The sequence below is a fragment of the Sinocyclocheilus anshuiensis genome, unplaced genomic scaffold (genome assembly GCF_001515605.1).
Source record: "Sinocyclocheilus anshuiensis isolate Anshui unplaced genomic scaffold, SAMN03320099.WGS_v1.1 scaffold351, whole genome shotgun sequence".
NCBI classification, from domain to species: Eukaryota; Metazoa; Chordata; class Actinopteri; order Cypriniformes; family Cyprinidae; genus Sinocyclocheilus; species Sinocyclocheilus anshuiensis.
Genome location: NW_015552551.1, coordinates 389,526 through 414,908, shown reverse-complemented (window position 1 = coordinate 414,908; position 25,383 = coordinate 389,526). Strand labels below are relative to the sequence as shown.

The following is a 25,383-nucleotide window of genomic DNA, read 5'->3' as shown; positions in this document are numbered from 1 at the left end:
GGAGGGAGGGAGGGAGAGAGAGAGGGAGAGAGAGGGAGAGGGAGAGGGATGGGGCAGATATATTCCAACAAACTGAATCACAAGAGACAGAAATTTGGCGGAGATTCCGTCACCAAAGAAAGCCCGAGCATCATTCAACCTAATAAGAGGCAGAAACATGCTTGTTCGGATAGACCCGTGAGCGACAGACAGCGGTGACATTGATGAAGCCAGCTGGTACTCACTACACGCTCCTGAAGCACGCCGAGGATCTTTGACAGCTCGATGTTGGAAGTGAAACTTTAAAAAAACAAAAAAAACATCAAGACACAGAGTGTCATCGGCTTGAGCTAAATCGAAAGCAACTTCAGATTGCGGGAGCTGTGCTCGGAAAAGCAAACAAAAGACACGCGACCAAGTTGAAACGTGAGTACTATCATATCAGCATGTTGATAGTGAGGTGTTCTGTTTAGGTCATTTACAGCAGCAGTGCTCGAGCGAGGCACTTGGCAGTAAGACAGTGGAGAAGCTGTTGCAGTGCTGTTTGAACAATGCAACTCACTACACGCTCCTGAAGCACGCCGAGGATCTTTGACAGCTCGATGTTGGAAGTGAAACTTTAAAAAAACAAAAAAAACATCAAGACACAGAGTGTCATCGGCTTGAGCTAAATCGAAAGCAACTTCAGATTGCGGGAGCTGTGCTCGGAAAAGCAAACAAAAGACACGCGACCAAGTTGAAACGTGAGTACTATCATATCAGCATGTTGATAGTGAGGTGTTCTGTTTCGGTCATTTACAGCAGCAGTGCTCGAGCGAGGCACTTGGCAGTAAGACAGTGGAGAAGCTGCTGCAGTGCTGTTTGAACAATGCAGCTGGTTACTTTAGTGAGGAGAGCAGAAGGGGCGGTTTCTTACTCCGAGTCTGAGAGCCCCTTCTGTCGCCCTACTATATTCACTATGGTATAGAACAGGAGTGTAGCCAGAAACCAAGCTTTGTGTTTGCTGAACTGAAGCACAATAAATTGACATGTACGTTAACCATTGCAGTTATGTCTTTATAGCGCTGTCATTTATTTTAACACTGTGATGACGTTAGTAAACAAATTGCAGATGGCATTTAACAGTGAGATTATTTGAATATGATTTAAATTAATAATTTGTGACGACAAGACAACTGGCCTTTTCTTTAACATAAATTAGACTGTTTTTAATAATAGCAAAATTTATCTCTTAAAAAAGCAAGATAACGAAAAAACAAGAGTTATGATGCAACATCTCGCGGTTATCATTGGGGAAACAAATCGCGGTTACCATAATTATTCATTGATTTCTACGGGGAGGATGAAGAGGAATTTTCGATAAATTTGAGTACTTGGAGTAAAAGTTTTTGCACTTCAGATGACCTTTTTAAAACTCTGAATAAAACAAGACAAGCAATTCAACAAGAAGATATGAAGTGACATCTGCAGCTGGTTTTATGACAGTAAATAAATTCAGTCCGAATGTTCTCTATTACACTAAACTGATGCCCACCCCGCTGGTAGCTGTGTTTCTGAGTTTGGTTGCTGGTCTAAGCTGGGTGTTAGCTGGTTCTTAGCTTATCTGAACTAGTAGACCATATTTTATGTATTTATTTATTTGCATATAATCTATTTACTGATGGGGCAGTCTACAATTTTCTCTCTTCTGTTTTTATTTTTTAAAACACCTTTCACATCCCTGCCGGAAAAAAAAAATTCCCAGGGAATACACATACTGGTAAAAAAATGTATAGCCTGAATGCACTGTAAGTCGCTTAAAGCGTCTGCTAAATGCATAAATTATTATTATTATTAAAACCAGCCTGCTAAACCAGCTCTGACCAGGCTTGAAGACAAGCTAAGACCAGCCAACCAGTTTAGGCTGGTTTTAGTTGTTTTTCCAGCAGGAATAGCAGATGATAGCTAGTTTTGCAAACTGGTATTTGTTAGTTTTCACTGTTTTTGACAATTCCCCATTTATAATTTGTCTGATTTGAAAAATCTCAGAAAAATCATTACGTTATGATAAAACCACAAATGTATTTTTTTTGTGTGGAATTGACTTTTGGTTGGGTTTATGTCACTGGTACTGTATATAAGGGGTTATATTATGAAATATTACTGATTTCAACACAGACTTTAGGGAATAGAAGATGAGGTAGAGTTTGTCTGAATCTCTGAATCCCTCAGCAGCATGTTATTTGGGGTTATAATACTGGGATACATTACATACCATTGACCTGTAGGATTGGTTCTGTAACACACACCAGATTGCTATCCCTTCTACCTCTGTAAATCTAATCCTCATTGACTGTATTGATTCTACTGTGCTTGAAGGATTTCTCAGTACCACCAACTAGACAGGAATGCCATGAAACAGTCATGCCGAGGAATAGAACAATGTGGTTAAATACAGCTGTCCTATACTGCTCTTACTGAATAGCTCCGTGCCTATACTGAGTGTGGAGTACAACAGGCATTTCTTATCTGCTTTAATTGCCAATTAGATGGCTGTTCTCCAAATGAAAGCTACTAGACACAGAATTGATCATTTTTAGTGCACCGTAGCCAGCACACTCGCAGGGGCCGCTGAGAGCTGGATGTGAGAGAATAATTCAGAGGTTATATTGGCGGCACTTCAGCAGTGCTCAGTCGCTCCTGGTGAGTGTGAGAGAAGATGCAGCGAGCTTCCGGTGTCTCTATGTGAGTGTGTTAAACTGATAACGTGCAATCAGCCTTTAATTAAAATGCAAGCAAGATTCAGACTGCTCTGTCAGTCATTATGTTGCTGAATATATGCTGACCACAGACAGAGGGATTGAGCTGTAAGTGCAGACAGTTGTGATAGTCTCTTTGTGAATATTAGAGAGGTTTTCTGTTTCAGAACAGTGTCTTGCAGACGACTATATGAATATTAATTTGACGCTGTCTTATTAAAAATGAGAACAAAAATGGCAAATTGGTTTTGTGCTTCATTTTGTCACATCAGAACTGCATGTCATCTTTTACAAGTCTGACAGTTCTGTAAGCTTATCAGATATGAAAAGCAATAAAAGTTTTTAATTTGTTTATGATTGCTTTCAGTAAATGCTGACTCCCATCTAGGGTTGCAAAGGAGTGGAAAGTTTCCAGAAACTTTCCGAAAATCCCTGGAATATTCCAAAAAATCCTGGAAAGTTTCCAAAATTTCTGGAATATTTCCGAAATTTACTGGAAATTTTCCACCTTTTTGCAACCCTACTCCCATCTGACTGATACATTAATCATAGTGACGATGTAAAACTGCATGTGCAACCCTTTTTACTTCCCAGATGTGACATTGTTGTCATCATGTCAATGACACTTTATTGTGATATCTTGTCCTAACTAAGAGCTTTTCTTAACCAGTTAACTCAATGCAAGCTGTTAAATTGCTGAACTGAAGGATAACTGAAAACAAAAAAGAAATGTTTAATTTTAGTATTTTAGCTTCTGTTGTATTATGTGATATGCCATTTAAAAGACCATATAAAAGATAATTGATATGTTTTTTTAAATTATTAAGAATAAATTCATTGTAATGCAATTTTCTATGATTCTGCATTGGTAATGAATCTTGCTTGACAACGTATTTCCATCTAAAACAGGATTTTAACAAGAAATAACGTAGGGCGTGACTTGATTTTATCCATCAGGGATGAAGTGGATTGCAAAAAGTGGGCATTAAATACAAGAATGTAGCCAGACCTGAATGCGGGTTTTCTAAAACAATGCCTAAACTGCTGTTATTGATTAACATTATCAAATAGCCCACTTCAGTGATGTCAATGTAAAAGGATTTGTAAGATTTTAATAATTGACTTGTAATCTTTAAAGTCGGCATGAAATGGAAGTGGTTATAAATGAATGTTACTGATCTTACTGTGAGTGATTTATCCATACATATGTTTAATTATTTATTAATTTATTTGTGCTCATTATTTTTAATTGAAATGTCATAACTTGATCTTCTGGTGAAATACAGCATTCTCTCTGCTGATGTATGCCAGAATTTTACAATCATTTAGTCGGCTTAAACCCAGACGCTTTCTTCATTTCGACTGTCTCCTTCCAATCAACAATCAGTGGATTGGTAAATCATGCAAAGAAGTCAAATTCTATTTCTTGTTGACTTTAGAGGAAAACAACATTAACAGCAATGTATTTACAGCAATGCTTCTTCCTTTTTGTGGTGTGCAGACTTGTCTCATTGCCAGGGGGAAATTGCAGCAATGTCACCTCTGCTTTGGGTAAAGTCTGATTCCGCAATAGAATTAAGGCACTGGAGAATACTGTGCTGTAGCATAGCACTCCTCCTCCTCTGTGCATACACAAACACACACACGTATAACATCTCACATCTAGTTCCTCTTCTCTGCTTGTGCAGCGTGAGTGAGGGAAGCCACAGTGTTTATTACTGTCAGAGACCTGAGACAATCAGAGAGAACGAGAGTACGAGAGAGAGGGTGGGGCGGGGACACAAAAAGAGAGTTGATGAGGACCTCTGTTGTGTTCCTGTCACATATTTCTGAGAGCGGGTGCGGAGCATTGGATTGTAGCGATGTGTCATGTCAATCTCAGGAGGCAAGAAATTTGAAGAGACAGAGAAAAAAATCATTGAAAGTAAGTGTTGTTAGGACATTTTGAGACATTATTACATTACATTTACATTTAGTCATTTAGCAGACGCTTTTATCCAAAGCGACTTACAAATGAGGACAATAGAAGCAATCGAAATCAACAAAAGAGCAATAATATACAAGTGCTATAACAAGTCTCAGTTAGCTTAACGCAGTACACGTAGCAAGGGTTTTTTAATAAATAATATAATAAATTCTTTGCAACTTCAGGGATCTTATCTATTCACAAACAGCTTGTAACACTCCAAAGAGAAAGGAAAACTTGAAATCGCATCATATGACCCCTTTAAATCCAAATAAACATTGAAATGATCTAGGTAAAACTTTATAGTAAGGTTAGCATTTATTATTATTTTTGTTAATGTCATTTTCTATACTAATACATTTTTAACATTTCAAGCTGTATAAATTTACATTTGATAATGTATAATGAAAGAACATGAATTAACAACATTTCTAAATTAACAATAACCTGAATTAATAATTGCTGTAATACTTTAAGGGTTCATTTGTTAACATTATTCTAATTACATTATGAACTAAAAATGAAAAATACTTCTAAAGCATTTATTAATCTTAGTAAAGGTTAAATTGACCATTTACTAGTTATCTGTAAAGTACTTGTTAATATTATTTGGTGAACCTGAGCTAATGAAATAACAATCACAGTTGTATTGTTTTGCTGTCAAAATTAGCGCGATTAATTTTTACAGTTTAACGGCATTAAAAGTATTTAACGCAGGGGCGGAGCTAGGGTTGGCCACCCCACTCACAACTGCTGCTTCTGTCTCTTTTTTTTTTCTTGACAAGAATTGCATTTATTTAGACGCAGAACGTCTTTATGACCACATGAAACAGGAGACTTTTCAAACGCGCACTTCAACTTTTCCTCAGCGCCAGGCGCGAGTCAAACAAGAGCAGAAAAGGTACAGGTGACGAGGGAGCTTCAGTAGAACAACAGTGAACTGCGATCAGATGAGACGTTGTCAGGCCATATGTTAGTAAAAACTAACTTTCCCGTCCTGTCAGCTGTTATACTGTGCTCGTAGCACGTGCTCTTCAATTGCACGCACAAATGCGCTGGCGTGCTGTATATCACTTCGTATTCGTACTTCGTCGTAGATTTGTCGTCAGTTAAGTCATGAAGTTACCAAAAAGGCGATTAAAGCTGCCTTAAAACTGTGCATGTATGTAAGTATTTGTTATATGAGTCACATTTAAGAACATGTCTCTGAAATGCAGTGGTTTTCAAAACTGTCCTGGAGCAGCCCAGCACTGTCTCCCTCATCTAACACACCCAATTCAACTCGTCAGCTCATAAGTAGAGACTTTAAGAACTGAAGTGGGTCAGAAAAGGTAAAGAGTTGTGAGAAAATATGATGCGTGTCAGATCCGCTTCATGTTCAGCAACAGCAGCTCTTAAAGTAATAGCAGCCAAATAACCTAATAACCCAGCTGCTATGATGTCTGTTAATCAAACAACAAAAGAAAAAAAGAGGAAATCAATAACTTTTGTAGCTTTAAGGATTCATCTATATTTAATTTAAAATTTAGCGTTTGATAACTTTATTCCATTTCTGTATATTGCTGAAGGGCACAGGTAGCTAAATATGACATTTATTATTAAGGGTTTATGTGAAGATTGTTTTAAGTTAACTTAAATTAGAAGTTGTTATTTTTTATAGTCTAATAAATGTTCAAATTAATAGCAGTCAATTATATTGTAATGTTGAATGGCTATAGTCAATGGTTAAATATTAGGGGAAAAAAATTTCATTGAGACATCAGTAGTATTGGTATCAGTGATACTCACCTTCAGTCATAAAAAAGAGGCCACTAAACAAATATTTAAAGAAATACTGTCTTTATGTACATTAATATACATAAAATACATTAATAATATACATTAATTTGAGGATTGCATGTGAAATTATTGCAATACAAAAGTATATTTATAAAATTGAATGTTAGGTGGGATCAATCGTGATTAATTTCAGAAAAAAATGTGTGATTAGTTAATTTTTTTTAATCGCATTATTGTATTTTTAAAAACTAACATTAACAAATATTAGTTAATACTCTAACAAATGTAATCATAAACTAATGTTAAACAATAGGACCTTATTGTAAATTGTTACAATAATTGCTGTAAAAAATTATGTTGTTCATTATGTGACAACTAATGCATTAACTAATGTTAACAAGCTGAACCTTAAAGTGTTACAATTATCTTAATTGAATTAGTTAGTCTCAATGTTTAATATGTAGAGCCATATGAAAATTAATACAGACCCTGCATAATGCAACAGGATGCCTTTTGACAGGACCCAATTTTAATATTCAGTATGCCCGTGATTGATTTTGCTGTTTAGACTTGAGCACTGCACATTCATTTCTAGAAAGATTTTATTCTGAACAGCAGTGAACTAGAACAAAGCTTGCAATCAACACTGTGGTATTTTGTATAATAAAAGAGGTGTGTGAGATTGTGCATGAACTGAAGCGTATGGATAGTCTTTTATTCCGGCTGTTGTCATCATCTTTCGTTGAAAGCTGAGATTACTGTGCATTTGTGAGGTGAATTAGTCTGCTTACAGACTCCACATCACGCATCCTTTGTAATACTTGACTTTATTCTATAGCTCAGGCTTTGTGATCTCTCTGTGTATTGAGATAAAGACAGGGGCCTTTTGTCATCAGTGGGGATCTGCATCAGAACTCCAGTGATGCAGCCTATTGACCATGACATGCTGCAGGCATACACGTCCCTCTCATCACCAGTAATTCCACTATGAGTGCGCTGTAAGACTTATCGACCAGGATTTATGCGTGGGTTTCTGTCATTGTCATCATACTTAAAAAATGCACAACGTTTTGACAAAAAATGCACTTTTGTTCAGTGAAATGTCCTGACAGTGTAGAAATTAAATAATGGAATGCCGTATTTAGAATTATAAAATGCATATTCATTCATTCATTCACTTTATTTATAGAGCACTTTACAACTGCACTTATTTGGTCACGGCAATAATTAGACCATGAGCCCAAATATGTGGACATATCTAAACATCCTCTGGCAGGGCCAAAAAACATAATCTCAGTTTTACTCTGGTTCAGTTGAAGCAGATTTTGAGTCATCCAGCACTTAACCTCCTCTAGGCATGCAAATAGCAAATTGTTATACAGTTCATTCATTCCCTTTATTTATAGAGAACTTTACAACTGCACCTGCGGACCAAAGTGCTGTACAATAAAAAAACAACAACAAACAAAAAAAAAACACTTCATTAAAACACACGACTTAAAACAACACAGATCCTACTAACAACAAAGACTAGCCCACCCTCTCAAAGGTTAAAGACAAGAAGTAGTTTTTGACTTCAACTTTAAAAACATTCAAAGATGAGACTTCTCTAAGTTCCTGAGGAAGACTATTCCAGAGCTTCGGCCCCGCAACAGCAAAGGCCTGATCCCCTTTTAACTTTAAATGAGTACGAGGGACAGTAAGCAATAACTTATTATTGGATCTTAGAGACCTAGGTGCTTGACGAACAGCAATGAGCTCAGTCACGTAAGCAGGGGCCAACCCATGCATTGCTTTAAAAACATACAGAAGAGTTTTATATTTTATCCTGTAGTTCGGTTCAGCTGAAGCAGATTTTGAGTCATCCAGCTCTTAACCTCCTCTAGGCATGCAAATAGCAAATTAGAACCGTTGTTCTCTCCCACTCTCATAGGTAAATAGATCTGAGTATCATCCGCATACAAATGGTACGACATGCCGTATTTTTTACAAATTGAACCCAGGGGCAACATATACAATGAAAATAAAATAGGGCCAATAACAGAACCCTGGGGGACCCCACAAGTAACAGGCACTGCCGTTGAAACAAAGTTACCATACTTTACCGAGGATGATCTATGTGACAGATAAGACTTAAACCACTCTAAAACAGTCCCACAAATTCCAATTAAATGGGATAACCGCTTTATATTATCTAAAATGTTCCTGTTCTGGCCTCTAATTGGTCAGTACCAATGATATTAAATACAATACACTGCAGAAAAAAACAGATACTCTTGTTACATTTCTGTGTCGCGCCCATAACAACACATTATTTTTTATTGCATCGTGACATCATATTATACCAGATTCTTTTCTAGTGCCTGGTATTTGATATTTAATTGTCCAATATTTTGACCCAGTTTAAGATTTAGACATCTTTTGCTATCATCTAGCACTAATTTAAAGGCATACCAATATGTTATGGAAAAGATGTAACTCTTTGAGATGTGCACTTTTCATTTAAGAGGACTGTGAATTGCTTTTACTGTTAATTGTAATGTCACTTTGAAATGTGCAGTTAACTGTCTTGTACTGTATAATAACCAATTAATAATTCAGATCCGTTGGTTATAAGTCTCTGAGCTTGATTCTGATAGTTATTATGAGAACTTTGTTTTCTAATTCAATTAGTATACTTTTTTTCTCTAGCCGATGTTAAAAGGAATTATCTGTATTTTGTACTTTAAATGTTCATGTTATGATACCTAAATTCACGTGTAACATTCAAACTATTTATTTATGTATGTATGTAGAAAATAGATTATTGGCATCATTAGTGATGCATTGAAATTAAAATTCTGGGCCAAAACCGAAACTTAAATTTCAGGATGCACTTGGCCGAAAACTGAAAATAAATTTTATAAATTAATAAATCAAATGTATTTAATAATCAACACACTCAAATAAAAACTGAGTTGTACAAACATGTAAATTGCACATAAGGCAGTTTTGCAACTTTTAATAACAGAATTATGTTTCTACTCCACTGTTTTTTTAGTTTTTTTGTTTTTGCTTTTCAAATATAAACATTTGAATGCTGGCTGTAATAAAAACTTGTATTCATGACGGATTTATTCAAACATACATTAAAGGGGTCATATGATGCGATTTAAATTTTTCCTTTCTCTTTGAAGTGATACAAGCTCTTGGTGCATAAAGAAGATCTGTAAAGTTGCAAAGACTAAAGTCTCAAATCCAAAGAGATATTCTTTATAAAAGTTAAGAGTCAACCACGCCCTTCTAAAACGGCTCATTTTAACACGCCCCCACATGTCTACGTCACAATGTGGGAAGATTTGCATAACGGCGCCCAAATGTTCACGCAAAGAAAGAAGGTGTAACTTTTATTCTCGCTGTAGTATTGTTGCTGCCGCCATGTCGAGACGCTGTGTGTTTCGTTGTGAAAGCGAAACTACTTTGTTTGGCCTTCCAAAAGAGGACGATATCCGCTTCATCATGCCTGGAGCTGATCCGTGCTGGTCGCTGAGGAAATACATCAACTTCGCGCTGTGGATCGCCGGATCGGCTTTCACCGTGGACGAAGCGGAGTCCAGCCCGGGGTCGTCACATGTGGTTGTCGCAAGCCCGCCGGACGCTCCTTCTTCGAATCCGCCGGCCACGCCGTTCTCAAGCCCGCCGGCCTCTGCTCACTCTAGCCCACCGGCCGTTCCTCACTCTAGGCCACCGGCCGCCGCTCACTCTAGCCCGCCGTGTGTTTCGTTGTGAAAGCGAAACTACTTTGTTTGGTCTTCCAAAAGAGGACACAACTAGAATTCAGTGGTTAAGTTGTATTTACAACACTGTTTCAGAACAGTTCAACCCAAATATTCAGATGTGTGCTGCGCATTTTATGGAGGACTGTTTCCTGATCCTGGTAGAGTAGACTACAATGCCGGCTGTTATGACTCACAGACTGTAAGTACGTTTTCATTTAAAGGATTTGCCACTGATGATTCAAACGCGAGTTTTGGGCAGTAGAGTAGCGCTTGTTTGTCATTCCTCCGATCACTAATGCAGACATGGTATTATGTTTACGCGGCGCGATGCAACGCAATGCGTAAAAAGACAGTATAAGTCATTATAATCCATAATTATGTCCCCACTGGATGCAACAAATGCCTCGTTTATAATGGGTTTTAATGTTTTTGTCTCGTCACTCCGGCCGGGACACGGCATCACAGTATGGTAAGGGGCGTTACATTTCCGTCACACGCTTGAGGTATTCGGCCAATCACAACGCACTGGATAGCTGGCCAATCAGAGCACACCTCGCTTTTCAGACCGATGAGCTTTGTAAAAATCAACACGTTTCAGAAAGTCGGGGCATAGAGGAGAAACAATAATGTACAGTATGTGGAAAATAATGTTTTTTTTTTTAACCTTAAACCACATAAACACATTTCATTACACCAAATACACAAAATAATGTTATTTTTAGCAGCATCATATGACCCCTTTAAATAATGAAGAGGTTAATTAAAAATATAACAACAGGTTAAGTCAAAATATAATGAATGTGTAATGTAGTGCACTTAGCAGAATGCTCCTCTCTAGAGTTAGCCTATTTTTTTGTAGTTGACTATCAAGTTTATGGACATTGAAAGAATTTCCTGAGGTGAATGTAATGTTACATGACACATTGTTTACAGGCTGTTTTACTGACATCATAAACAAGCTGTTTATTGTTTGTAACATGATAAAGTTGACAAAATTTGAAAGCTGAGACTTTTCATATCAAAAGTAACAAAGCGCATAGCTTATTGCAAATATTGAATGGTGGGTGCGCAACAAATAATGTTTAGTGAAGTTCACGCATCAACAGAAAACAGCATATACTAAAAGATATTTTTCATATTTTAAAACAACTGAGATGGCCTTGTGTGTTTAGTCAGTCTCTATGCTGTCATGACACTGGGATTCTTCCTTAGCCTCCTCCATGGAATAAGGGATTCCAGGAAACCCGGGGGTTGTTGACACAGCTTCCAGTGTATTTGGTTCAGTGTTGCTTGAGTGTGTTTCCCCAATATACACATGAGAATAATCCAGTCATCTAGATGTCATCAGTTGCAGCGTGTCCGTGTCTGTGTCTAATTGGCCATAACTTTCCTGTATTTGGCTTTCATAAAAGGCTTGTCCACTTATTCCTTGGAAAGATTAACGGATATGCTAAACCTTCTTGCTGCTTATCTTAAATCCATATTCTCACCTGTTCCAAGTTATGTTTTTATCTTGATTTTGTAATGCAAAGCTAACAGGATATGTACACCACCACCACCACATCAGTCTGTAATTGTACCTGTACCTCAGAGCCAGAGCTTCTGTTTTTTGGTGCTTGCCAGTTAGCGGCAAGATTGTATCTCGGTCCCTTGAAAAGGCCACAGATATAGTTTGTGTTCCTGCCCCCCGCTGGGTGCTCTTGCTTACTTCCATCCTCTGCTCTGAGATGCTCTGTTCCCCTAAATTAATCCCTCTGTGTGTCAAAGGGCACAATCACATTGTCTGTCTCCTTCTTTCTATGGCCCCTTTACACCTGGCATTAACATGCGTTCCATATCCGGATAATATCTGGATGTTCTTTAGCTGGATTGTATTTATGTCCACTTACCTGTGCAAAATGGAAAACAGTAGTTGCATAATGCATCACAGACTGCGTTAACAAAATGTTCCGTCATTTACCAAATTTTAAAAGCATTGAGGATGATTCAAAAGGCTTTTTATCATGCTGACAGATGAAAAAATATATCTTATATTGCAAGTTTTAGACAGTAAAGGGATAGTTACACTACATTTTTTGACCCATTTACTTCCATTCATAATGTGGGAGAAACAAAACACCAGCTCAAGTAGGGGTGTGCGATATTGACAAAAAATTATATCTCGATATTTTATAGGATTTTATCGATAACGATAATTAGACGATATTTTGCTGAGTGTGTTATTGTGCTGGTACCTTAAGGACTGCCGAAGACAGCTGACTCCTAATGTTTTTAATGTTTTTAATATTCTTCATATTCTGTGTGCTGGTCAGTTCATACTGATAGAAATTAATCTTTTCCAATAAGTTTAAAGTGATTTTTGCATTTTATGGGCATTTTTACCTTCATAGAGCCATTTTTTCTAAAAGTGTCCATTATCTTTTGAGTCAAATTCTTACATTTAATCAGGGAATTAGAATAATAAGACATTTGGGCTGTTACCAAGCAAATTAAATCAACACAGAAGCTGCATCTGAAGTGGCATTTAGATGTATTTACACACATGTATTTTGTTTAATGCAAGACATGAATGCATTTAACCTGCAATTACAAATGCATAAATAATGTTTTGATATATTAAACATAAAACGTTGAATACTGATATTTGAAATGATTTAAAACCATTAAATTTTTTCCAAAAAAAAAAGAAAAAAAAGAAAAAGCCGAAATGTGAAATTAAAACCGCCAGCAGTGTTTTTCTGTCAATATGGGGTGCTGTGTGTACATTAATGAGGAAAAAAAATTAACATAAATGATTTTAGCAAATGGCTGCAATATAACAAAGAGTGAAAAATTGAAGGGGGTCTGAATACTTTCCGTACCCACTGTATATCGCACACCCCTAAGCTCAAGTCAACTTCACTGCATTAAGTGAATTCTCACTTGCAATTTAATATCACGTGAGACTTGACCAATAGAAGAACGATATGTCACGCTGTGACCTCTGAGTTAAAAGAACACAAACTTTGCAGTATTGCAAGAAAGTAAAGTTAAGTGGGTGTATTATTATTGTTATATGTCGCTACAGAGCACCGTTGTTCGAATTCTAGTGTACGGCTTAAAGGGATACTAATAAGGATGAGACGTGAAGGAAAAATTTTTTTTTTTTGAAGCGCCCCCATGAAAACACTAAAAACTTAAATCTCGTATTTTAAATGATTCTGTACGGTACGAAAATGTATATTAATTTTGAGATTTGATGAAGTTTGCATTTAACAAATGTTGTTAAGGTATTAATTTTTAAAGATTAACTTACAGTAAATGTAATTATATCAGCTGATATATATCCATTATCAGGGGTTAAATTGGGATTTGTTATGTGTGGGTATATATATATATATATAAATGTGTGTGTGTGTGTGTGTGTGTGTGTGTGTATATGTATGCATGTATGTGTGTGTGTGTGCTTTGTTTTTTTGCAAATATGATTTATTCTGAAGCAATTTTCTCATCAGTTTTCTATCAGCTGTGACAAATGTGTGTGTTTTTATATAAGGGCTTTTTTTTTTTTACCTTTATAGAGGGCATTTTCCCACTAATCTCGTTAATACTTTCATTTCAAATTCTTACATTTGATCTATAAATTCAATTTTAATAATCTATACATTATCAAATTAATTCATTTACACTGAAAAATACAACTGCATTAAATAATATTATGAGATTATTTTAAATATTTTTTTGAATGTACAAACAAGAAATGATGGTGGAAATGATACTTTTCAACGAAATAAAAAACGCCAGTAGGTGTCAGTAGTGAGCGTTTAATGAGTGAGTCATTGAGTCGTTCATTCAAACAATTCGTTCAAAAGTCAGATTCATCAGATGTTTATGCATGGTCTAATGAAACTTTGACTCAACCGATTCATTCAAAACACGGAATCTATCAGCAATGAATCGTCTGGTTGCTGTGAGATGCGCTGTTTCCGCCTAAAATGTAAGTGACCTAATATTATTGTATTTGCTTATTGAACTGTTTATAGAACTATTAAACAGTCGTAATGGTGAAAACGTTGTGTGATGTTGCCTAACTGTATTTTAAATATAAAAACTTTCCATTTTGAATTTTTACCTCAGGATGCTGCGGACAGGGTGCACGGCTATCTGCGAGCCCTCCTGATGACGAAAATTACGTAATGCGAATGGTGTGCGGACGGCCGAAGAATGCTTTGGCCTTAAAGGGATAGTTCACCCAAAAATGAAAATTTGATGTTTATCTGCTTACCCCCAGGGCATCCAAGGTGTATATATCATCACGAGCCGCAGGGTTTAATTTGGTTTTGTTTGTTTGTTTTATGACTCTCAAAGCTGTGATTCCCATCCACTGACATTATAGGACTGACAGACTGCAACGGTTTGACTTAAAAATCTTCGTTTGTTTTCTACTGAAGAAACAAAGTCACCTACATCTTGGATGCCCTGGGGGTAAGCAGATAAACATCAAATTTTAATTTTTGGGTAAACTATCCCTTTGCTGAGTTTCTTAGTGTTGCGCGTTTTGATTTCTCCTGGAGAGGCTGTGTGAGCCTCGCCTCAGCAATAGATGCATAATATACAGTATAGCTATATCCACTATTATCCACTTACTCTAAATGTAATAAAATCAGAATAATACTTGCGTTTTGGTGTTTAAATAGTTATTTTTTGTTACTGATGTTTTAATCATGTTACTTGTCTGGTGTTAATGAAGCGTTAATGTCGAGCCCTGGAGTCTATGTGCTGGGGCTCAGCCCCAGACGGCCCCGGCCCAATATAAACCCTGTCCATTATATCAACCGATACTGCTAAAATATTGGTAATAGCGTTCAACAACTGATGAGATACAGATATATCATGCATCTCTATATATATTGTAGCTCAACACCTTAACATTTATGCCTTTGTCAGAATCCATCCCTGACCACCTACGAAATGTTTTGATCACAATCCGATCCTAATGCATCTTGGTTGCTTTTACACCGTTTTTTTTTTCTTTTTCTTTTTTTTTTTCAATATAGTCAAGTGCTGTCCGACTGTGATCTTATCACTGAAAATGCATGTTAATACCAGGTGTAAAGGTGGCTTGTCTGTTTTTGTTAGGTAAAGTATCATTGAAAGACCAGTTCTGGGTGGAGCTGTGTAGTGTGAAAACAGTGTATCAAAACAAAAAGCAGAGTTTGTACCAGATTCACTGTGAAATAAGCCAGAAGATGGTTTCATGTGAGCTCGGTGGCAGTGTATTTTTCTAAGCCTGCTATCAGCCCTGCACCCCACTAGTCACTGTCTCCAGGCTCTTCTGAACTTCCTTTAAAGGGAGAAAGAGAGAAAAAAGCATCAAAGGTCTGTGGAAACACTCGCATTTTATCACATTGCTAAAGCTAATCGCTTAGTCTGATTCCTCATTCCCCAAATATTCATCATCATTATGCATGCATGAGAGGGAGAGAGAGGAAGGAATGGAGGTATAGGGCAAGTGAAACATTCAGTATGTTAATGAGGGTTAGGCCATTCGCTTGCCTCATTTATCTGCTAAGTATATGTCTTAAAGGGGTCATATGATGCGATTTCAATTTTTCCTTTCTCTTTCATAAACACATTTCATTACACCAAATACACTAAATAATGTTCTTTTTAGCAGCATCATATGACCCCTTTAAAACTAGTATGAGGTCAAGTCTTCAGTTCTCTTTAATATGTGAAAGCAATGTTACAAATTCAACTGAATAGGATTTTAAGCCTTCAGGGAATGTCAGTGAAGCATTTTGGTTCATGGTTCTCTATCATCATATGGGTTTCAGATGTTAACCTGTTTCTTTGATCTACGTTTCATACTGGTTACAAATTATTTGTGACCCTGGACCACAAAACCAGTCTTAAGTCGCACGGATATATTTGTAGCAATAGCCAAAAATACATTGTATGCGTCAAAATTATCAATTTTTCTTTTATGCCCAAAATCATTAGGATATTAAGTAAAGGTCATGTTCCATGAAGATATTTTGTAAATTTCTTACCATAAATAAATCAAAACTTAATTTTTCATTAGTAATATGCATTGCTAAGAACTTCATTTGGACAACTTTAAAGGCGATTTTCTCAGTATTTTTATTTTTTTGCACCCTCAGATTCCAGATTTTCAAAAAAAAAGCTTATTTATTCAGCTTTCAGATTATGTATAAATCTCAATTTCGAAAAATTGACCCTTATGACTGGTTTTGTGGTCCAGGGTCACATTTATCAATTCATGTTTAACTAATATCACCCAAGATTATTTAAGCAAAATCATTTGTTGTTTTTGTACAACAGTTCAATAAATACGATATTAATATTGGGTAACTTACATTTTAGACACAATATTGCTAATGGCTGCTGAAAATTCAGCTTTGCCATCACAGGAATAAATGACATTTTAAAATATAATAGAAGCAATTATTTAAATTGTAATAACATTTCACAATACTATTGTTTTACTGTTATTTTTTGTCAAAATGGTGAGAATAAGAGACTTCTTCTAAAAACATTAAAAAAGCTTGCCAACCCCAGACCTTTGAACAGTAATGTTGAATGCATAATTCTTAAGACTTCATTACATTACTTTGTTTTTGAACTAAATTTAGAGCAGTTTTGAGCCTTTGCAGGTGTATACTTGTAACAGCAGGAGACTCCTCTACACTGAGTGAATCATAGGTTCAGACAGGACTGATTTGCTGATTGAGACAGCAATCTACAGATTGTGGAACTGTTGTTTTTGTTATTATTGTGTTCAGTGACAGGTGAAGCAACGGAAGGAGCAGATGGCTCATGCCCGTGTCCCATTCTTATTGCTCTGTGTGAAAATCTGTCATTAGATCATCTCCGGCCCATTAAGCCTTTTGATTAGCCCCGTATCTTATTTCATTGTAGTCATGATTTCATATGATGGAGTCCAAAAATCTGAGACCACATTGAAGGCTGGGTTTTGACACAAATTTCATGATTCGATTCAATTCTCATTCACAAGCTTGCGATTCAATTCGATTCGATTCGATAATGAATATATTATATGGTGCATATATTTAGCAAAATGCTCCTCTTTGCAGTTAATTTTTTTAGCTGACTAATGAGATTGTGGTCACCGAATATGTTTTTTTTTCTAAGGTAAATGTGACGTTACGTGACATAGTTTACAAGCCGTTATATTGACATATTTGCACGGCTGAAACACTGTTTGAGCGATTACATGAGACAGGATACGGATTGTAAGGTTGTACCCTTTCTTTTAACTTACCTTCGGATGTTTAGTCATGTTAATTGAACCGAGGCACGCCATGCTACAGCGATCACTCCAGTCCACATTAAACAGCGCCAAAACGGCATTCATGAACATAATTTGAATAAGTTTCATATTAAAAGTACCAAAGCACAATGCTTATTGTGATTTATTGGATGGGAGGTGCCCTTCAATGTTTCATCCATTAACTGATAACAGGCTAGAATAATAGATTCTTGGGATTTAAAGGGGTCATATGATGTTGCTTTTAGGGCCTTTGTAAGTAGACCTTTGTGAGTAGTAATATTTTGTAACTGATACGGAACTTAATAGGTAGCCAGTGCAGAGACTGTAAAATTGGGGTAATATGATCATATTTTCTTGACCTGGTAAGGACTCTAGCCGCTGCATTTTGGACTACCTGTAGCTTGATTATAATCGAGATATCGATATTTTTTACCCAGCCCTACCACATTGACAATTTTGTATACAAAATCTCAGAAGTTGAACCTTGGAAATAATAAAGCATATTATTAAATAATGACATGTATTAATTATTAAATAATATTATCAAAACTAATAAGAAGGCTTTAGAAATGTAAAACATTGACTTTTTACATTTTTATTCATTTAATTAATATTGAAATACTAAAGATTTTTAATATTGAAATATGGATATTTTTTTAATTCAACATTCACTCCAATTGTTGTGCTGATAATGTAATTTGTAATTTTATATAATTTGTAAAAGTTGAAGCAGTTTTTACTAGTGGTCTCAGACTTTTGAACCCCATATGAATGAATTTGAACAGCAGATCTCTTTTTCTGTTTAGTCCTTCTTGCTCATTAAGTTTTTATTTAGCTTTATACTAAGAGGAAAACATGTTTGACCTTTTCTCTTTGTCTAAAAGGTTTCTAAAAGGCTTCACTCTGCTTCTTGAGTATTTTGTGTCAGAAAGCACAGGTAGGGAAGAACCTCAAGCCTCTCTGTGGGAGCTGCTTCTCACTGCTAAATGAGATGGCCAGATGAAACGGCAAAACTTAATTACTTCAGTGCTCTGTACTCAAAGCTATTAGAGCGGTCAGTGTTCAATGACTTTCATATTAGCCTTCAGATTAAATGTACTAAAATAGCTTTGGTCGTCTCACCGTGTGTACACAGGCCAGGCTTCACCACAGGAATTATGGAAAGGGATATGTTTTCACCAACCAATTAATCACATCTCTAGAGGACAGGGTTTGGAAATAAACAACCCCCAAAGCCCTCAATCTGGAGACTAATTCTTCTGTCAACAGATGGCATGGAGCTAGTAAACACATTTTGAGGAAAACTTTGAGCAAACCTTTGCATTGAGGAAAGCTGCAAACCTGTGATGCTAAACTTTGACATAGATAGCATAGGCATACAGATGTGATGGCAGGGAGTTGCAAGTGGTTTTTTTAATTATTGGAAGAATATTGGTTTAGAAGGGGAAGGAGCTTTTTTTGGCAAAAACTTTAAATGTGAATCTTTGGGTTGACAGTGAATCGATTCAAAAGCAAATTTAGAACCGTTCAGTGCGTAATTCAGTTTGATTAACAACTATTCACTACGGCAGTTGCAGATGGAACAGAATTTAATTCATATATATTTCAAATTGCGATTCGTTGAATTATTAGCATTTTAACCTGATTTTTGAGCAACACAAACATCGTATTATAAGACTGATGCATATTTGCAGGATTTGTTATCAGTGCAACGAGAAACCAAATGAACCATTACTTCTTAGGAGGAAGGAAGGAAGAAGAGCGATTTGTCAATTATAAACTCTCCTTTGTTTTTTGTTTTTGTCCGTGCATAAATGTCATAAACTATATAGCTGTGAAGCACTGACCTGATTGTCTATGAAGTGTTGAGGTGGTTACTGTGGGAATACATAGTGACTCCAACCCACTTGAGTGTTAGAAGAAAATTGAAGAGATCAAATACCCTTTATCTCACTCAAATCAGCAATGACTTGAAAGCTATCAGTGATGCCTTCAGAGGCGTCTGCAGGGAGGCAGAATATAGTTAGAAGAGCAGAGAAAAACTATTCCCACTCCTTTTATATTCTGAGCTATCAGTTTGAGTGAGTTGAATGAGGATGGTTAGAAAATGCAACTGATGATAGAATCTGTAAATTATTTACATCATCACTGAATGGATTTGTTGATCACTCGCTTGCTGCAGGAATACACAAGTTGACCGTCCTATAGAAATAGTTCAAGTCTGATTTCTCTTGAAGTGATCATGAACTCCTTTCAGTAGCATCAGGCAGAAATATTCACAAAGCTTTAGAAAGTAAACGATTTAGTATTTTTATGTGATTTTCAAGATAAATTGTTTTTTTTTCATTTAAGAGCTGAGTTGCTATAATTTGAAGCATTCATTCCTCCCATAACTACTGTTAGTAAGTCAGGTATTATGGGCATTAATGATCCTGAAGAAGTTTGATAGATCTTGGTAGTTCATAATACCTACAAAAAAGTGTTACCAATCATGCTGCAGTGCTGGAGTGATATTTAATTATTATCATACTTTTAATACATTTTGTCAACACATTTAAAGAGTCATGAAGTGATTTGTTAATTGTGTGGGTATATTTTTGAGATTCAGGTAACTTTACAGTTAATGAGTTTATTTGCTCTTTTATGAACCCAGGGCTCGCAAAATTTCAAAATCCCTGGTAGCCCTTCGGGCAGGCATTCTTCAGGTTTTGGTTGCCCAAAATGAATTTAACTAGCCCGAATAAAAAAAGACATCGGCTGAACTTTACTGTGGAAAAATCAGCATGATCAGCAAAAACTAGTAGCATATTGAGATGTAACGATTCACTAAACTTACGATGCGATAAAATTCACGATACAGATTACATGATACAATTTTCTTACAATGCATTTATATATTTATTTTTTTACAAAATGAGATTTAAGACAAATTATAAATGAAAAGGTGTCCTTTTAATTATTATTTCTCAGACAAAATGCTGCATATTTCTTTGTGAAATTGAAATGTTAAATAATAAAACTAACTTGAAATTTGAAAACAAATCCCAAATCAAATTAAAAATATATACAACTAAAAGAAATCTCTTCATATAAACAAAGGCTTTGCCTGTGCTCTATTTAAAATCAGAGGCAACCACCGCATTTGAATTACTATCCAAAAAAGATGCTAAATACATGTTATTTGGATTGTATAATTTCAAAATTTGAAGCAAAAACAGAATGGTCAGATTTTAGCTTTGTGAATGAGACGCAAATGTCACACTCTGACAGCAGGTGGCACAAATGGAACAGCAGGTATTTATAGGCCGCTGCCCCTTTAAGACCGAATGCACGGATCCAATATAATGATGCACAGGAGATTTCTTTCTCCACTGTTTACGTTCACTTAAGACATAACCGACTGTGTTTATGAGAATACTTGCAGAGACAATTATTTTGAGATAATTTTGTGTGTATGTGTTCATTCAGAAGCAAGTATACGTGAAAGAGGAATCAATTCTGTGTACGCGCATTGTCTGAAATGCGGCTCTCTGTGCGTGCAGAAACCAGCGCGCTAGCTCCGAATGCGCGCGAATGTTTTAAAACGCTTGAATGTTTAAATCGGCAAGACTTAGAAACAAGTGCAAACGATCAACTACAATCCGTTTCACCCCTACAAGTGAGTGAACAACGCGAATCAAGTTTATTGAATTTTATATCACTATTCAAGATAGCCCGTCGGGCAGGGCGGTGATACATTTTGGTAGCCCGACTGGAAAACACAATAGCCCCGGGACGTCGGGCTAGCAAGCCTGTCAGTTTAATATTCTAGGATAGCAAATGGCATATATTGACATCCTGCTCGCTCAGGTTCTAGACCTGATTTGAAAAACATGACAAATATTTGCGATATGTAAAGCAGGTCCTGGCAAAATCTATTCTAATATGGTGATTAGAAATGAGCCATTAAAACAGATTGCCTTCCCATCTGCATGGATTGGCCTGCTTTGGCAGACAGCTGGATCCTGAGAGAGTACACAAGACTGGATACACTTTTATCATGAAGCAGCGCTCTCTTTGCAGGGATCATTTTCTTATCTAGAAGCTAATGTTTTGCCAGAAGCTTCATTTTATTTCCATATATAATGTTTTGTGCTGCCTATTGAAAAGTGAGTGAGTGCAACACATTTCTTGAACTTGATTACATTGCAGCCAATTTAATTTGTGAAAGTAAAATTTACTTAAAGGGGTGGTTCATTGCGATTTCACTTTTTTAAGGTTAGTTATTATATATAACCGAGACTTGTCATTTGCACTTATATATTGTTGCTCTTTTGTTAGTTTTGACTGCTTTTATTGTCCTCATTTGTAAGTCGCTTTGGATAAAAGCGTCTGCTAAATGACTAAAATGTAAAATGTAAATGTAAATAAGCAATAATAATACAACAGGAGCACATGCCGCTGAGGTGAGGGGCGGGACCATTAGACGCGCACTAGAGGGCTAGCTAACCAATCAGAGCCCATCGCCTATTTCTGAGGGCGGGGCTTCATAAAAACAGGAAAAGATCAGCCCGTTTCTAAGAGAAGGGACAGAGCGCCGTGGAATAAAGGTAAACTATGTGAAAAATAATGCGTTTTTTTTTTTTTAAACGAAGCATTAACACATGTTAGACTGCACCCCATAAACGTAATCTAGCCTAGAAAAAACCCAGTGAACCACCCCTTTAATCCATTTGCATTGAGACTACATGAATTTTCCTAGGCCATAATGGATATATGGAAATCCAGATCCAGACTGACACCGGTGTTATGTACTATTATAGTAGTTATTAATAATTTCAATTAGCATTTATTTTCAGTTTTCATTTTAAATTATAGTTTGTTTTCAGTAATTTTGATATGTGCTTTGACTATTTTTGTTTTTGTTTGTTTATTTTAGTGCTTCAACTTATTTTAGTTCGTTGCCAAGGCAACATTTCAAATTTTCTAAGTTTACTTTTAGTTAACAACACTGACTAACACATTTTTTTAAACATAATCTGTACATTTTGTTAATTTAATTTAGTTATTTGTTATATTAGACCACAGTGAACCTGTAACATTTTCCCTGCATATCTATTCATACAGTGTTTCAAACAGAGTTCAGTTTTACAGATTTCTTATTGAAATCCATTGCTAGATGTTTATGCCACAGCACACCTCGCTTTGTCAGACCGATGAGCTTTGTAAAAATCGACGAGTTTCAAAAAGAGGGGGCATAGAGGAGAAACAATAATGTACAGCATGTGGAAAATAATGTTTTTTTAACTTTAAACCGCATAAACACATTTCATTACACCAAATACACAAAATAATGTTCTTTTTAGCAGCATCATATGACCCCTTTAATGCTGTGGAGCTGTTTTTAGTCTCTGGTGTTTGTATCTCCTGATATGGCTAACATCATGTTTGTGTTTTGGCATAATGACCTTTGGCCACACATAGAGCCGTCATCTCACCATAAAAACACTGTCTTTCTGTTATACTGCTGTCCAGTGAGGACTCTAGAGGAGACAAAGGACATTAGATGAAATGTTCAGGCAGACTAGCCTATATTACAGTATGGTATGTATATGCTTGATTATTGACAAAACAATGGCGTTTTATGTTAAGATATGATGCTCTTAGAGCCAAAGCTCATGCTATACACTGTGAAACTAGTCAATAAAAAAGCTTAACTCTTTCCTCTTATTACTCCTGTGAGATACAGTAACATACAGCATCAATAAAAGGACTTCTCAGTATTTTTCAGTATGGATGTGTGTAATTTACGTTGTAGAACAAAACGTAAAAGTATCGTCAAGTTATGTTTACCACTGACTTTATTTTACTCATTAATTGAAAATTCTGACATCATAGTTCCCCCACTCTATTTGAGCCACATTATATCCATAACCGAATTTCCATATTAGCTTTTTCCTTTAACAGCATTTGTGAACTTGCCAGAAGAAAACAGCCCTTTTTAGGTTGTGTCTGTGGTTTGTCTTGTTTGTTTTGTCCTTCCTTGCATTGAACACCACTTTTAGTTTCAGTATGTAAATTATTTTCTCCTTGAAATAGGTTGTGCTTTTGCATACTAGTGATATTCTTTAAATGAAATCAGAATTCTCAGAACTTCTTTTTAGTGCGTTTAATTTGATTGTCACTGACATTGTTAAGGCCCTTTCCATGGGCGCAGCTTGTGGGGGGGCCAGGGGGGCCTGGCTCCCCCATAGCGATTTAATAATTTTATTAATATTTATTTATATTTATTTCTATGAAGTAAAAATGCATATAATGCAGTTAATAATAAATGTAAAAGTGAATACGTAAAAGTTAATACATTTTAAATTGTTATTGTAAGTAAATTAATAAATCAAAACAAACTTAACGTCTCCCTCAATCTCATTTGCGTAAGAATTGTCACGTGACAAATCTGCATTTTGGTGGATAATAGACTTAACGGTAATGCTTGCCTGTTGTGTGGAATAAAATGATGTTCCGCGTTTTTAACAACATACACGAACTGCAGAGAAATCTGGAGACAACGAAAAACTCAGATGAAGATATTAATGCCGTGCTTAATGATTCGGGCCCCGGACAATCAGATAAAGGTGATCCACAGGACGCAGCAGGTTTAGCCGCACACTACTTTTATGCCGACCATTTACATCCAAATGTTATTTAATTTTCACAGAACACAACCTTTAAATAGATTTTAGAATATAAACTGTTTATCGTCAATTCAATAAGACTAAATTAAAAGTGTGCGCCTCATTGTGCATTAACTTGAATCAAGCCCAACAAATGTCTGTTTTAAAAACAGTGGATGAATAATTCACTCCTTGATTTGCTTAATAAAAGCCTCCTTTGAGATCGTTTTGACAGACATGTTTATTGTGCATTTTAAACTTGTTTATTGCTAAGTTTAGTGTGGCAAAATAGAAGCGCAGCTGTAATTCGTGGGCAATGTATGTGGTTACCATGACAACCTCACGCACTTGCCACTGCTCTATGTGAATATGTAGATTTACTATAGCAAAACTAAAATGTGTTTAAAAGTGCGTCTGACCAAATCCACCGGTTCGGTTTGGCCCCCCCAAACTCAAACGTCAAGCTACGCCTATGGCCCTTTCACACGGTACGCGGCAGTCGCGAGTGTCTAGTTCATTCTCAAAGGGAGACATGCGGAAAGCGGCAAAACGCGGGCGGGCGGACGGGCGGGCGGTTTCGCTGGCGGCGTGGATCCTGCCGCTTCCATGGGCACGGCGCTTCGCGGTAGACCCCGCCAAATACAACAAATATTTTAACTTTTTGTGAGGTCGGTTTCAACCAATCAGTGAACAGATTACTAACAACCATGACCACATCAATAAGATTTTTTTGCATTTCCAGCAAAGCCCTGCGCCTGGGATGCATTGTTTAGGCTCAATTAATCTTCTCAATTTTCCTTTAAAATTATATTTCATTCAAATTTTTACTTCAATCATGACCTCACAAGTAATAATGCTCTTTAGACAAATCATCAAAAACAACTTCACTTGTGCCAAACGAAGAAAAAGGTAAATAATGACAATTAATGACAGAATGACACAAACACAAATTTCCGTTATGTTTTATTTAGTTTTTAGTAAATGCAAAGGTGATGTTGACAATTGTAACTATGGCAACGTCCGCTCTGAGACCGCAACGCGACCACCGCCTCACTGCACAAAACGCTTCCACTACAAGAGAAAGCGGCAGCCGCGCGGCGATTCCACCGCTTGCCGCGTCCCGTGTGAAAGGGCCTTTACTCTGCGCTGCGCAAAACTCTGCATTTGAACAGTCAATAGCAAATACTTAAACTAATAACAAAACATACTTACAGTCGCT

At 36.4% G+C, this 25,383-nt stretch overlaps 1 protein-coding gene across 3 annotated transcripts in view; it reads left to right on the top strand.

Moving 5' to 3' along the window:
* The first annotated feature begins 551 nt into the window (after window positions 1-551).
* The window catches only part of LOC107664416 (calcium/calmodulin-dependent protein kinase kinase 1-like), an 86,222-nt gene continuing 61,390 nt past the window's right edge, over window positions 552-25,383 (top strand). For 2 of the 3 annotated variants that reach the window (XM_016454982.1, XM_016454978.1), the window contains exon 1: window positions 552-722. The gene's annotated coding sequence lies outside the window, so the exon portion shown is untranslated. Of the gene's footprint in view, window positions 723-4,562; window positions 4,642-25,383 lie in introns of those variants that run through there. The other variant, XM_016454980.1, reaches the window with a different exon arrangement.